This window comes from Podarcis melisellensis, assembly GCF_964234715.1.
Source record: "Podarcis melisellensis genome assembly, chromosome: 4".
Classification (NCBI taxonomy): domain Eukaryota; kingdom Metazoa; phylum Chordata; class Lepidosauria; order Squamata; family Lacertidae; genus Podarcis; species Podarcis melisellensis.
The window spans coordinates 88,072,206-88,082,142 of record NC_138531.1 but is presented as its reverse complement, the minus strand read 5'-3'; positions in this window follow the sequence as shown (position 1 = coordinate 88,082,142).

Sequence of the window (9,937 nt, the reverse complement as noted above, 5' to 3'; positions counted from 1 at the left end):
TGTGTGTGTGTGTGTGTGTGTGTGTGTGTGTGTGTGTACACATACATCTAAGCTGTAAGGTCACAGACTTCTATGTGTAATCAGGGACTCTACTGTTTGCAGTAGAGTCAAAGATCATATAAATATAAGCCTATGCATATAGCTGTTACATGCAGACAGAAGATGTTTCACAAGCTCTCTGGAATGCACGTAGGTTGAGACCAGAGCCAGGATGTGCATTCCTCCCACTCTTATTATCGCTGTCTCAGAACAGAAGCAGTACCTCTGCTTCAGAAATTGTGATATTGCCTCTGTCACTCACATTTCTCTCTGTGCCATTGGGTTTTGATGCCTGCAAACATAATCTGTCATCCCAACAGCCTTATTTTTTGTTTGATAAGGTAAAGGGTCCCCTGACCATTAGGTCCAGTCGTGACCGACTCTGGGGTTGCGGCGCTCATCTCGCTTTATTAGCCAAGGGAGCCGGCGTACAGAACCCTAACAGCTGGAAGGGACTCAGGGCACCATCAGACCCTCACAGTGCCCCTATTTTCCAGGGACGTCCCTGATTTAGAGAAGCCGTCCTGGTTTCTGATTTGATCCCAAAATGTCCTGCTTTTCCTTAGGACGTCCCGATTTTCATTGGAGAAATTTTGGAGGGTATGGAGTTATCCAACCCCCGAGCCGTCTGAAGGCAATCCTGTACAGTGGTACCTCAGGTTAAGAACTTAATTCGTTCCGGAGGTCCGTTCTTAACCTGAAACTGTTCTTAACCTGAGGTACCACTTTAGCTGATGGGGCCTCCCGCTGCCGCCGGAGCCCGATTGCTGTTCTCATCCTGAAGCAAAGTTCTTAACCCGAGGTACTATTTCTGGGTTAGCGGAGTCTGTAACCTGAAGCACCTGTAACCTGAAGTGTCTGTAACCCGAGGTACCACTGTACAAGGAAGTTGTTTAATGTTTTATTATGTTTTTATATATGTTGGAAGCCACCCAGAGTGGCTGGGGCAACCCAGTAAGATGTGTGGGTTATAAATAGTAAAATTATCATTGTGGAATGGGACGCCCCTATTTTCATTGGATAAATGTTGGAGGGTATGCACCCAGCAGGCTGACCTCTTATACCTGCAGATAATATAATAGATTAAATTCAAGATGTACAGTAAATATGAATGATACAATAAACAAGCTTAAAGGTGTGGCAGTACCTGATAGGCATATATAATTATTTTATAATGGTAAAGGGACCGCTGACCATTAGGTCCAGTCGCAGACGACTCTGGGGTTGCGGCGCTCATCTCGCTTTACTGGCCGAGGGAGCCAGCGTACAGCTTCCAAGTCATGTGGCCAGCATGACTAAGCCGCTTCTGGCGAACCAGAGCAGCACATGGAAACGCCGTTTACCTTCCCGCCAGAGCGGTACCTATTTATCTACTTGCACTTTGATGTGCTTTTGAACTGCTAGGTTGGCAGGAGCAGGGACAGAGCAACGGGAGCTCACCCCGTCATGGGGATTTGAACCGCCGACCTTCTGATCGGCAAGCCCAAGGCTCAGTGGTTTAGACCACAGCGCCACCCGTGTCCCTAATTATTTTATAGATGAACTTAAATCTTGGATTGGGGTAAGTACAGAAGGCATAGTGCTTAACAAGTCTAATCACTGTCTTGTTTTCGTTACAGGGCCAGTGGGAGCACGAAGTTCTATTTTGACACCTGGAAGCCTATTGAGGTCTGTGCAACGCCCTCCTCCTGAGTCCCAGAAAGCCAGATATCTTATGATTGTTTTTACTCTTTACAAATTCCAAATAGCTATATCTCCCGGTCTTAATCACTACGTTCGGCTTTTGCCAGTAACAATTAACTGTGCAATTGCAGACTTTTACCAGCGTTAATGAGATCAGAGCAGGCAGCTGTCTGCTTCTTTTGACCACCTGTAATAGTTGTTCACAAAATTGAATGAAGGAAGTAAAACGGATGCCTCTAAAGCCATGGATTTTGTTACCTGTTGCAAAGTTGGATATAGTGCAGGGGGGAAGCTAAAAAAAATACTGATGGCAAAGTGCTTAGGAACATTAGAAGATACCTTTAAAGGTAAGGGTAAAAGTACCCCTGCCCATATGGGCCAGTCGTGTCCGACTCTAGGGTTGCGCGCTCATCTTGCTCAAGAGGCTGGGAGCCGGTGCTGTCCGGAGACACTTCCGGGTCACGTGGCCAGCGTGACAAAGCTGCATCTTGCGAGCCAGCACCAGCGCAGCACACGGAAACGCCATTTACCTTCCCGCTATAAAGCGGTCCCTATTTATCTACTTGCACTTAGGGGTGCTTTCGAACTGCTAGGTGGGCAGGAGCTGGGACCGAACAACGGGAGCTCACCCCGCCGCAGGGATTTGAACTGCCGACCATGCGATCAGCAAGTCCTAGGCACTGAGGTTTTACCCACAGCGCCACCCACGTCCATAGAAGATACCTTATGCTGAGACAAACCACTGAGCATAAGGACAGCCTGCTGAATCAGGTCAGTTGCCAAGCAGACACTGTGTGAAACTCAAACTCTCTCTTTCTCTTGGGAAAAAAGGGACAGAACTACAATGGTACCTCAGGTTATGGATGCTTCAGGTTACAGACGCTTCAGGTTACAGACTCCGCTAACCCAGAAATAGTACCTCGGGTTAAGAACTTTGCTTCAGGATGAGAACAGAAATCGTGCGGCAGCAGCGGGAGGCCCCATTAGCTAAAGTGGTACCTCAGGTTAAGAACAGTTTCAGGTTAAGAACGGACCTCCGGAACGAATTAAGTTCTTAACCTGAGGTACCACTGTACCTAAATTGTATAGAAACCAATTCATGCATGTGACTACAGCGTCACGAATGTTACTGGCCCCAAAATGGAAAGAAGACGAAGTCTCAGCAAGGGAAGAATGGATACGAAAACTTATGGAATATGCAGAAATGGTGAGACAATATACCATTGTCTATATTTAGAGCCTATATTTCCTTCTTTTTCAGAAAGTTTTTTTTTTTAATTAAAGCTTGCAGAACAAAGAAAAAAGTTAACATCAAGTGGCAAGCATTTTTAAAACATAAAAACCGAAGGAGATAAAATAAAGGAAAAAGAAGAAAAGGAAAAGGAAATACTTCTGATTCTTTGTCTATCAGCCATACACACACATATATGCAAAATGCTTAGAGTCATAGAATTATACAGTTGGAAAGGACCAGAAGGGTCATCTAGTCCAACCCCCTGCAATGCAGGAATCTTTTGCCCAAAGTGGGGCTTGAACTCACAATCCTAAGATTAAGAAACTCGTGCTCTACTGTCTCAGCTATTTGTATTTGTTTAAAAACCAATAAAATTGTTTTTTGTTTTTTTTAAAGAAACTGGCTCACAGCAAAAACAAAGGGCTAGAACACCAAAACGCATATTTAAAAAATGTATAACCAAAATATAATGTTATGGCCTCAAGAGAACAATCTGAAACGGAATCCTATCTATCTATCTGTCTATCTATCTCTATCATCTATCTATCTATCTATCTATCTATCTATCTATCTATCTATCTATCTATCTATCATCTATCTATCATCTATCTATCTATCTATCTATCTATCTATCTATCTATCATCTATCTATCATCTATCTATATCTATCTATCATCTATCTATCTATCTATCTATCTATCTATCTATCTATCAATCATCTATCTATCATCTATCTATCTATCTATCATCATCTATCTATCTATCATCTCTATCTATCTATCATCTATCTATCTATCTATCTATCTATCTATCTATCTATCTATCTATCTATCTGTCTATCTGTCTATCTATCTATATCTCTATCATCTATCTATTTAGCTAGCTAGCTAGCATTGCTCCAGAACAGGCATAGGCAAACTCAGCCCTCCAGATGTTTTGGGACCACAATTCCCATCATCCCTGACCACTGGTCCTGTTAGCTAGGGATCATGGGAGTTGTAGTCCCAAAACATCTGGAGGGCCAAGGTTGCCTATGCCTGCTCCAGAATAACATCCAACTCTTCTACTATTCATAAACTAACCTTTTTTTCAGTCTTCAAACACAGATAATTTCCAAAATGAGTCTTTAAGTTGGTTGGGTAAATATTTGACATGGAGGGCCTAGATCACTCTTAGTCCCACTAAAACCTGTAAATTCCACATTGCCAATTAGTAGTCAAAATCTACCCTTCCTTTCAGTGCATCCTTAGTAAAGTTAAGGGTAATAACCTGTTACTGCCCCATCTTTAGGGAGAGCCGATTGACTGGTTTGTGTTTGTTAAACCAACTCGCAAGAATGGTATAATTACTAGAGGTACGAAGCGTCTCAGAATCCTTTAATGAAAGGGCTTGATAATATTGGAGAGAGAGACTATTAACCATTATGTCAGTCTTGTTGAGGTTGCCGGGCACTTAAAAAGAACAGGTTCGTGCACTTCCAATATTAACAGCCATTAATGTGCTGTTATTATTAGAAAGTTGCATCACATCAAACTCCCAGAAATTGCTTCTCCCAAACCCACCAAGGCATGGTGTACCGGCTATGAACCAGTTTGGAGTTAGATGTGCACAGGTACATTAGGTTTAAATATCCTTAAGTCTGAGCTGGATTTATTTATTGCAGATGAGTTGTTTCCTTCATCGAATAAGCCTTGGGCCGCACTCATGCCTCTTCCCCATGCTTGTATCCTCACCAGAACCCTTTGAGGTAGGTTAGGGACACAAGGTGGTGCTGTGGGTAAAACTCAGTGCCTAGGACTTGCTGATCGTAAGGTTGGCGGTTCGAATCCCCGCGGCGGGGTGAGCTCCCGTCGTTCAGTCCCAGCTCCTGCCCCCCTAGCAGTTCGAAAGCACCCCTAAGTGCAAGTAGATAAATAAGGTAAAGGTAAAGGTACCCCTGCCCGTACGGGCCAGTCTTGACAGACTCTGGGGTTGTGCGCCCATCTCACTTAAGAGGCCAGGGGCCAGCGCTGTCCGGAGACACTTCCGGGTCACGTGGCCAGCGTGACATCGCTGCTCTGGTGAGCCAGAGCTGCACACGGAAACGCCATTTACCTTCCCGCTGGTAAGCGGTCCCTATTTATCTACTTGCACCCGGGGGTGCTTTCGAACTGCTAGGTTGGCAGGCGCTGGGACCGAGCAACGGGAGCGCACCCCACCGCGGGGATTCGAACCGCCGACCTTTCGATCGGCAAGCCCTAGGCGCTGAGGCTTTTACCCACAGCGCCACCCGCGTCCTAGTAGATAAATAGGTACCCCTTTATAGCGGGAAGGTAAATGGCGTTTCCGTGTGCAGCGCTGGTGCTTGCTCACCAGCTGCAGCTTCGTCACGCTGGCCACGTGACCCGGAAGTGTCTTCGGACGGCGCCGGCTCCCGGCCTCTTGAGCGAGATGAGCGTGCAACCCTAGAGTCGGTCACGACTGGCCTGTTCAGGCAGGGGTACCTTTACCTTTACCTAAGGAGAGGGAAAGTGAGTAGCCCAACACAATCCAATAAACTTCATGGCTGAATTAGAGTTTGAACCTGGTGCTTGCTGCTCCAACACTCTAACCCGGGTTTGGGGTCCTTTTTGGCTCAGCAGGCCAGATGTCAGAGACCAGGCTGAGGAGTACTGCTCTGATGAGGAATGGTGGGAGCCTCATGTGGCCATCACACAGGGTCCCCGGACGTTTCGCCATCTATTGATCCCTGTGCCACCACTTTATTTCCCGCTGTCACCACCTAGGCCCTACCTGGTACAATACTGAGTCCAGTCAGGGTTAAATTGGAACATAAACTTCTGTTTATTTATTGCAGTTTAACAAGCGTGTGGTTTCATAAATGGTATTGGTCAATTACAATCATGGGGTGCCTATCCAGACTTATAACTTCCGCTACCTGCTCTCACTCACTAAACCACCTCTCAGATATTTACTTGTCTTCCTAGCTCCTAACTGTTCCTGACTCAGCTTATTTCACTACACTAACTCAACCTACCCACAGACTCTATCCCAATTCACTCCCACTCCAACCAACCACCCAACTCCCAACGAACTCCTCCCTTCACCCCTCCCAGAGCTGGTTTTATAGTTCCTCTGACTCCACTCCCTGGAGTCAGAGGGACTATAACCCTAACCCTAACCATAACCCTAACCCTGTTTAACTATTTCACCTCCAGCACTCTCATATGTTAACGTCACACCTCACCCTGCTCCTGACCAGGATCCTGAAGCTGCCCAGGAGCAGAAGAAGCAGTATAGATTTGGAACAGCGGTTTGCAGAGGGGCATAGTTCTGAAGACAAAAACTGGGAAGAACTGGGGTGTGAACAGCAAAGTGAAGAAGAACAGGAAGAGAAAGAGCTAACAGACTCTCGCTAGAAAGTGTCCAGCCTATCAGTCCAAGAGTAGATAGGTAGAGCAGATAAGGTGGCTACACAAAAAACAAGGTGGTTATGTGATCAGGTTGCAAGATGGAAGTGACTAGGGGGGAAGTGGGTAGAATCCTTAATTGGGAACACCTTCAATTCCGATAATGGATGCTTTGTTCTTTTGCTGTGGTCATTAAAGACTCTTTAAATGGTAACAGACTCTTTTCGCTTTGTCCTGCTTATCTACGGCCTGGGGGGGCGGGGAGCCGAGTCCCCGGATCCTGACACCAGATCTTTAACTCTCCCACCCCCAATGAGCCAACTTAGGCAGGTGGACATGAAGAATACCCACCAGCCAATCATAATGACATCAGGTGGTTGACGCCTGTCAAAGTGTAGTGAATTGTCCTGTGCTTCCCAAATGCTCAGCAATCAGGTGGTTGTTGGGTGCTTGGTCAAGCATGGCTTTACCTGCCCCACACTTTACCTGCCGCACACCTGAGATCACCTGGAACGTGTCCAGAGGAGGGCAACCAAAATGGTCAAAGGCCTGGAAACGATGCCTTATGAGGAACGGCTAAGGGAGCTGGGCATGTTTAGCCTGGAGAAGAGGAGGTTAAGGGGTGATATGATAGCCATGTTCAAATATATAAAAGGATGTCACATAGAGGAGGGAGAAAGGTTGTTTTCTGCTGCTCCAGAGAAGCGGACACGGAGCAATGGTTCCAAACTACAAGAAAGAAGATTCCACCTAAACATTAGGAAGAACTTCCTGACAGTAAGAGCTGTTTGACAGTGGAATTTGCTGCCAAGGAGTGGGGTGGAGTCTCCTTCTTTGGAGGTCTTTAAGCAGAGGCTTGACAACCATATGTCAGGAGTGCTCTGATGGTGTTTCCTGCTTGGCAGGGGGTTGGACTCGATGGCCCTTGTGGTCTCTTCCAACTCTATGATTCTATGATTCTATGATTCATATATGGTGCAGGGCCAGTCGACATGGCTCAGCCAAAATCTTCAGCATCAGGTATAAGAGATTAGAAAGACTGATGGGAAAGCGATGAGGAAACCTGAGAACCTGGATAATTGCTGCCCGCCCGAGCTGACAATACTGCTCTCGATGGACAAATGTATGAACAGCTATAAGGCAGCTAGCTATCAGGATACCAGAGGACATTGTGCACAAGGAGGCAGCTAAAGAAACAGGTAGCAAAGCCACTGATCTTGCATTAAGTTCCCCAGAAGAGTGTTTGTATCTAATGATGCCTCAAGAACAAGAAATAGGACTTAAAGCATCCTTGAAGCCCCATTACTTACCCCATTACCCTAAGTCCTTCCCTGCACCTTTTAAGTGCAAGCATTAGAATGCTTTCTTTGCTCAAGCACAGTTTGGAAACCACTAGCAAGTGACAACTGAGGCCATTTCTGTCCATCAGAGGGAGCCTTAACTCTAGCAGAGTCAACAAAACGTAATAGGATTAGAAAATGGGTTTGTACGTGCAGGTTAGCTCATTCCCGTTTTTATATGTAGTTTTCTGATGCCTTATTTGCTCAGAAAGCAATGACAAGCACAGTTCAGCTGTGGGGTATGAGTGCGTGGAAGAACAGGGAAGAGTAAGACTGAATACAACCCTTTGCTTCCACTTCTGAACAGCTGATTGGAAGGTGTCCCATCCCCCCACAAAAAAGCGAGTATGCATTGTAGTCCCACCAGCCAAGGAATCACACACTTTGTTTTTTTAATGTGATTTCATGACCAGCTAGGGATACACACGTGGCGTTGTGGTCTAAACCACTGAGCCTCTTGGGTTTGCCCATCAGAAGGTCGGTGGTTCAAATCTCCATGAGCTCCCGGGGTGAGCTCCCATTGCTCTGTCCCAGCTCCTGCCAACCTGGCAGTTCGAAAGCACATCAGTGCAAGTAGATAAATAGCTACCACTGTGGCAGGAAGGTAAACGACATTTCCATGCACTCTTGTTTCTGTCACAGTGTTCCGTTGTTCCAGGAGCTGTTTAGTCATGCTGGCCACATGACCCAGAAAGCTGTCTGTGGACAAACACTGGCTCCCTTGGCCTGAAAGCGAGATGAGCACCACAACCCCATGGTTGCCTTTGACTGGACATAACCATCCAGAAGTCCTTTACTTTTATCTTTTACCCCTGTGGAAGCCTGCTTCCTCATGCTATCCGGATCAATATATATAACAAAATATGTGGATCTATGATTCAATAAAGACCAGATATAATCTAACCACCACATAAGCAAATCAAGATGAATGCTCAATGACCGGGTCATCTGCTGGGATGAATTGTGTTAGGCGAATAAAGGCTGACTTGCATCCGCTCAGCCTAAGAAGCCTGATTTCATTTTATTTTTTGATATTCATTTTCATTTGTATGCCTTTTGATCAGATACGTCACTTGGAGACCATTTTGGAGTCAAGGGACTCACAAATGAAATAAACAAATAACCACAATGTGTTCGTTTTTAATGAGAGAATTGCTCCTGTTTTCTCACTCCAAACTTCCACAGGATGGTAGCTCTGCAGAGCCTTGAATTTAGCATTCCCAGTTCTTCCACTTCACACTGCTGCTCCAGACAGTGTACATTGTGACTTCAGAGTCATTTGTTTAGCCCTGACTGAACAAGCTACGAGTGGGGAAAAGTTGTAGTCATTCAGTGGAACAAGGTAAGTCAAAACACTGGAACTTATGAAGATGACTTTCAGGAAGTCAAACTTGTGTGGTGTTTTTTTTCTCCCCTTGGTGGAAAATTACTTAGTCTGGCATTTGCCTATAAATAAACATGGCTAAAGGAATTGGTGTTGCTATTTGACAACTGGAATTCATTTAATTTGAAGATCTTATTTACAATTATGGTTACTATTCTACTTACTCTATTTGTATTTTTGTTTTGTTTTTATTTACATTTGTTTTCTATATCATATGGTATAATGAAAAACTTTAATAAAAACCTTACCAGAAATTACAGTTACTAATTGTTAATTATTGTCACTGCACCACCAGGGGCGTCCAGAGCCGTGGTTGGCATGCCTTGTGCATGGCCCTGGCTCTGAAATTTGTGGCTGCCTGGCCCCTTCATGGGGAATTTTGTTGGTGCTTGAGCATGCAGGGCCCTAGTGAGCCAGCACCCATGTAAGCAAGCAAGCAAAACAAAACAAAATGGAAACCACAAGCAAGAGAAACAAAACGACTCCAAGCTAAGTGCCCACAAGCCGCTTACAAATTTCATCTTCGCAGTAATGGAGTCAATAAAAGGGAGGGAAGGAGAAAACAGCAACATTTGAATATCAGCAAATGCTGTCACATATTTATTTCAGTTACGAGAGGAGGCCTGAGGGATGAAGTCAAAGGCTTAACGAACGGGAGTAATAATAGATATGCAGAAGGTTGCGGGTTCAATCCTTGGCGTGCACAGGTAGGATTGGGAATGGTCCGCATCTGGAACCCTGGAGAGTTGTTGCCGATCAGAGTAGGCTGTACTGAGCTGTAAAGGTAAAGGTAAAGGGACCCCTGACCATTAGGTCCAGTCGTGACCGACTCTGGGGTTGCGGTGCTCATCTGGCTTTGTTGGCCGAG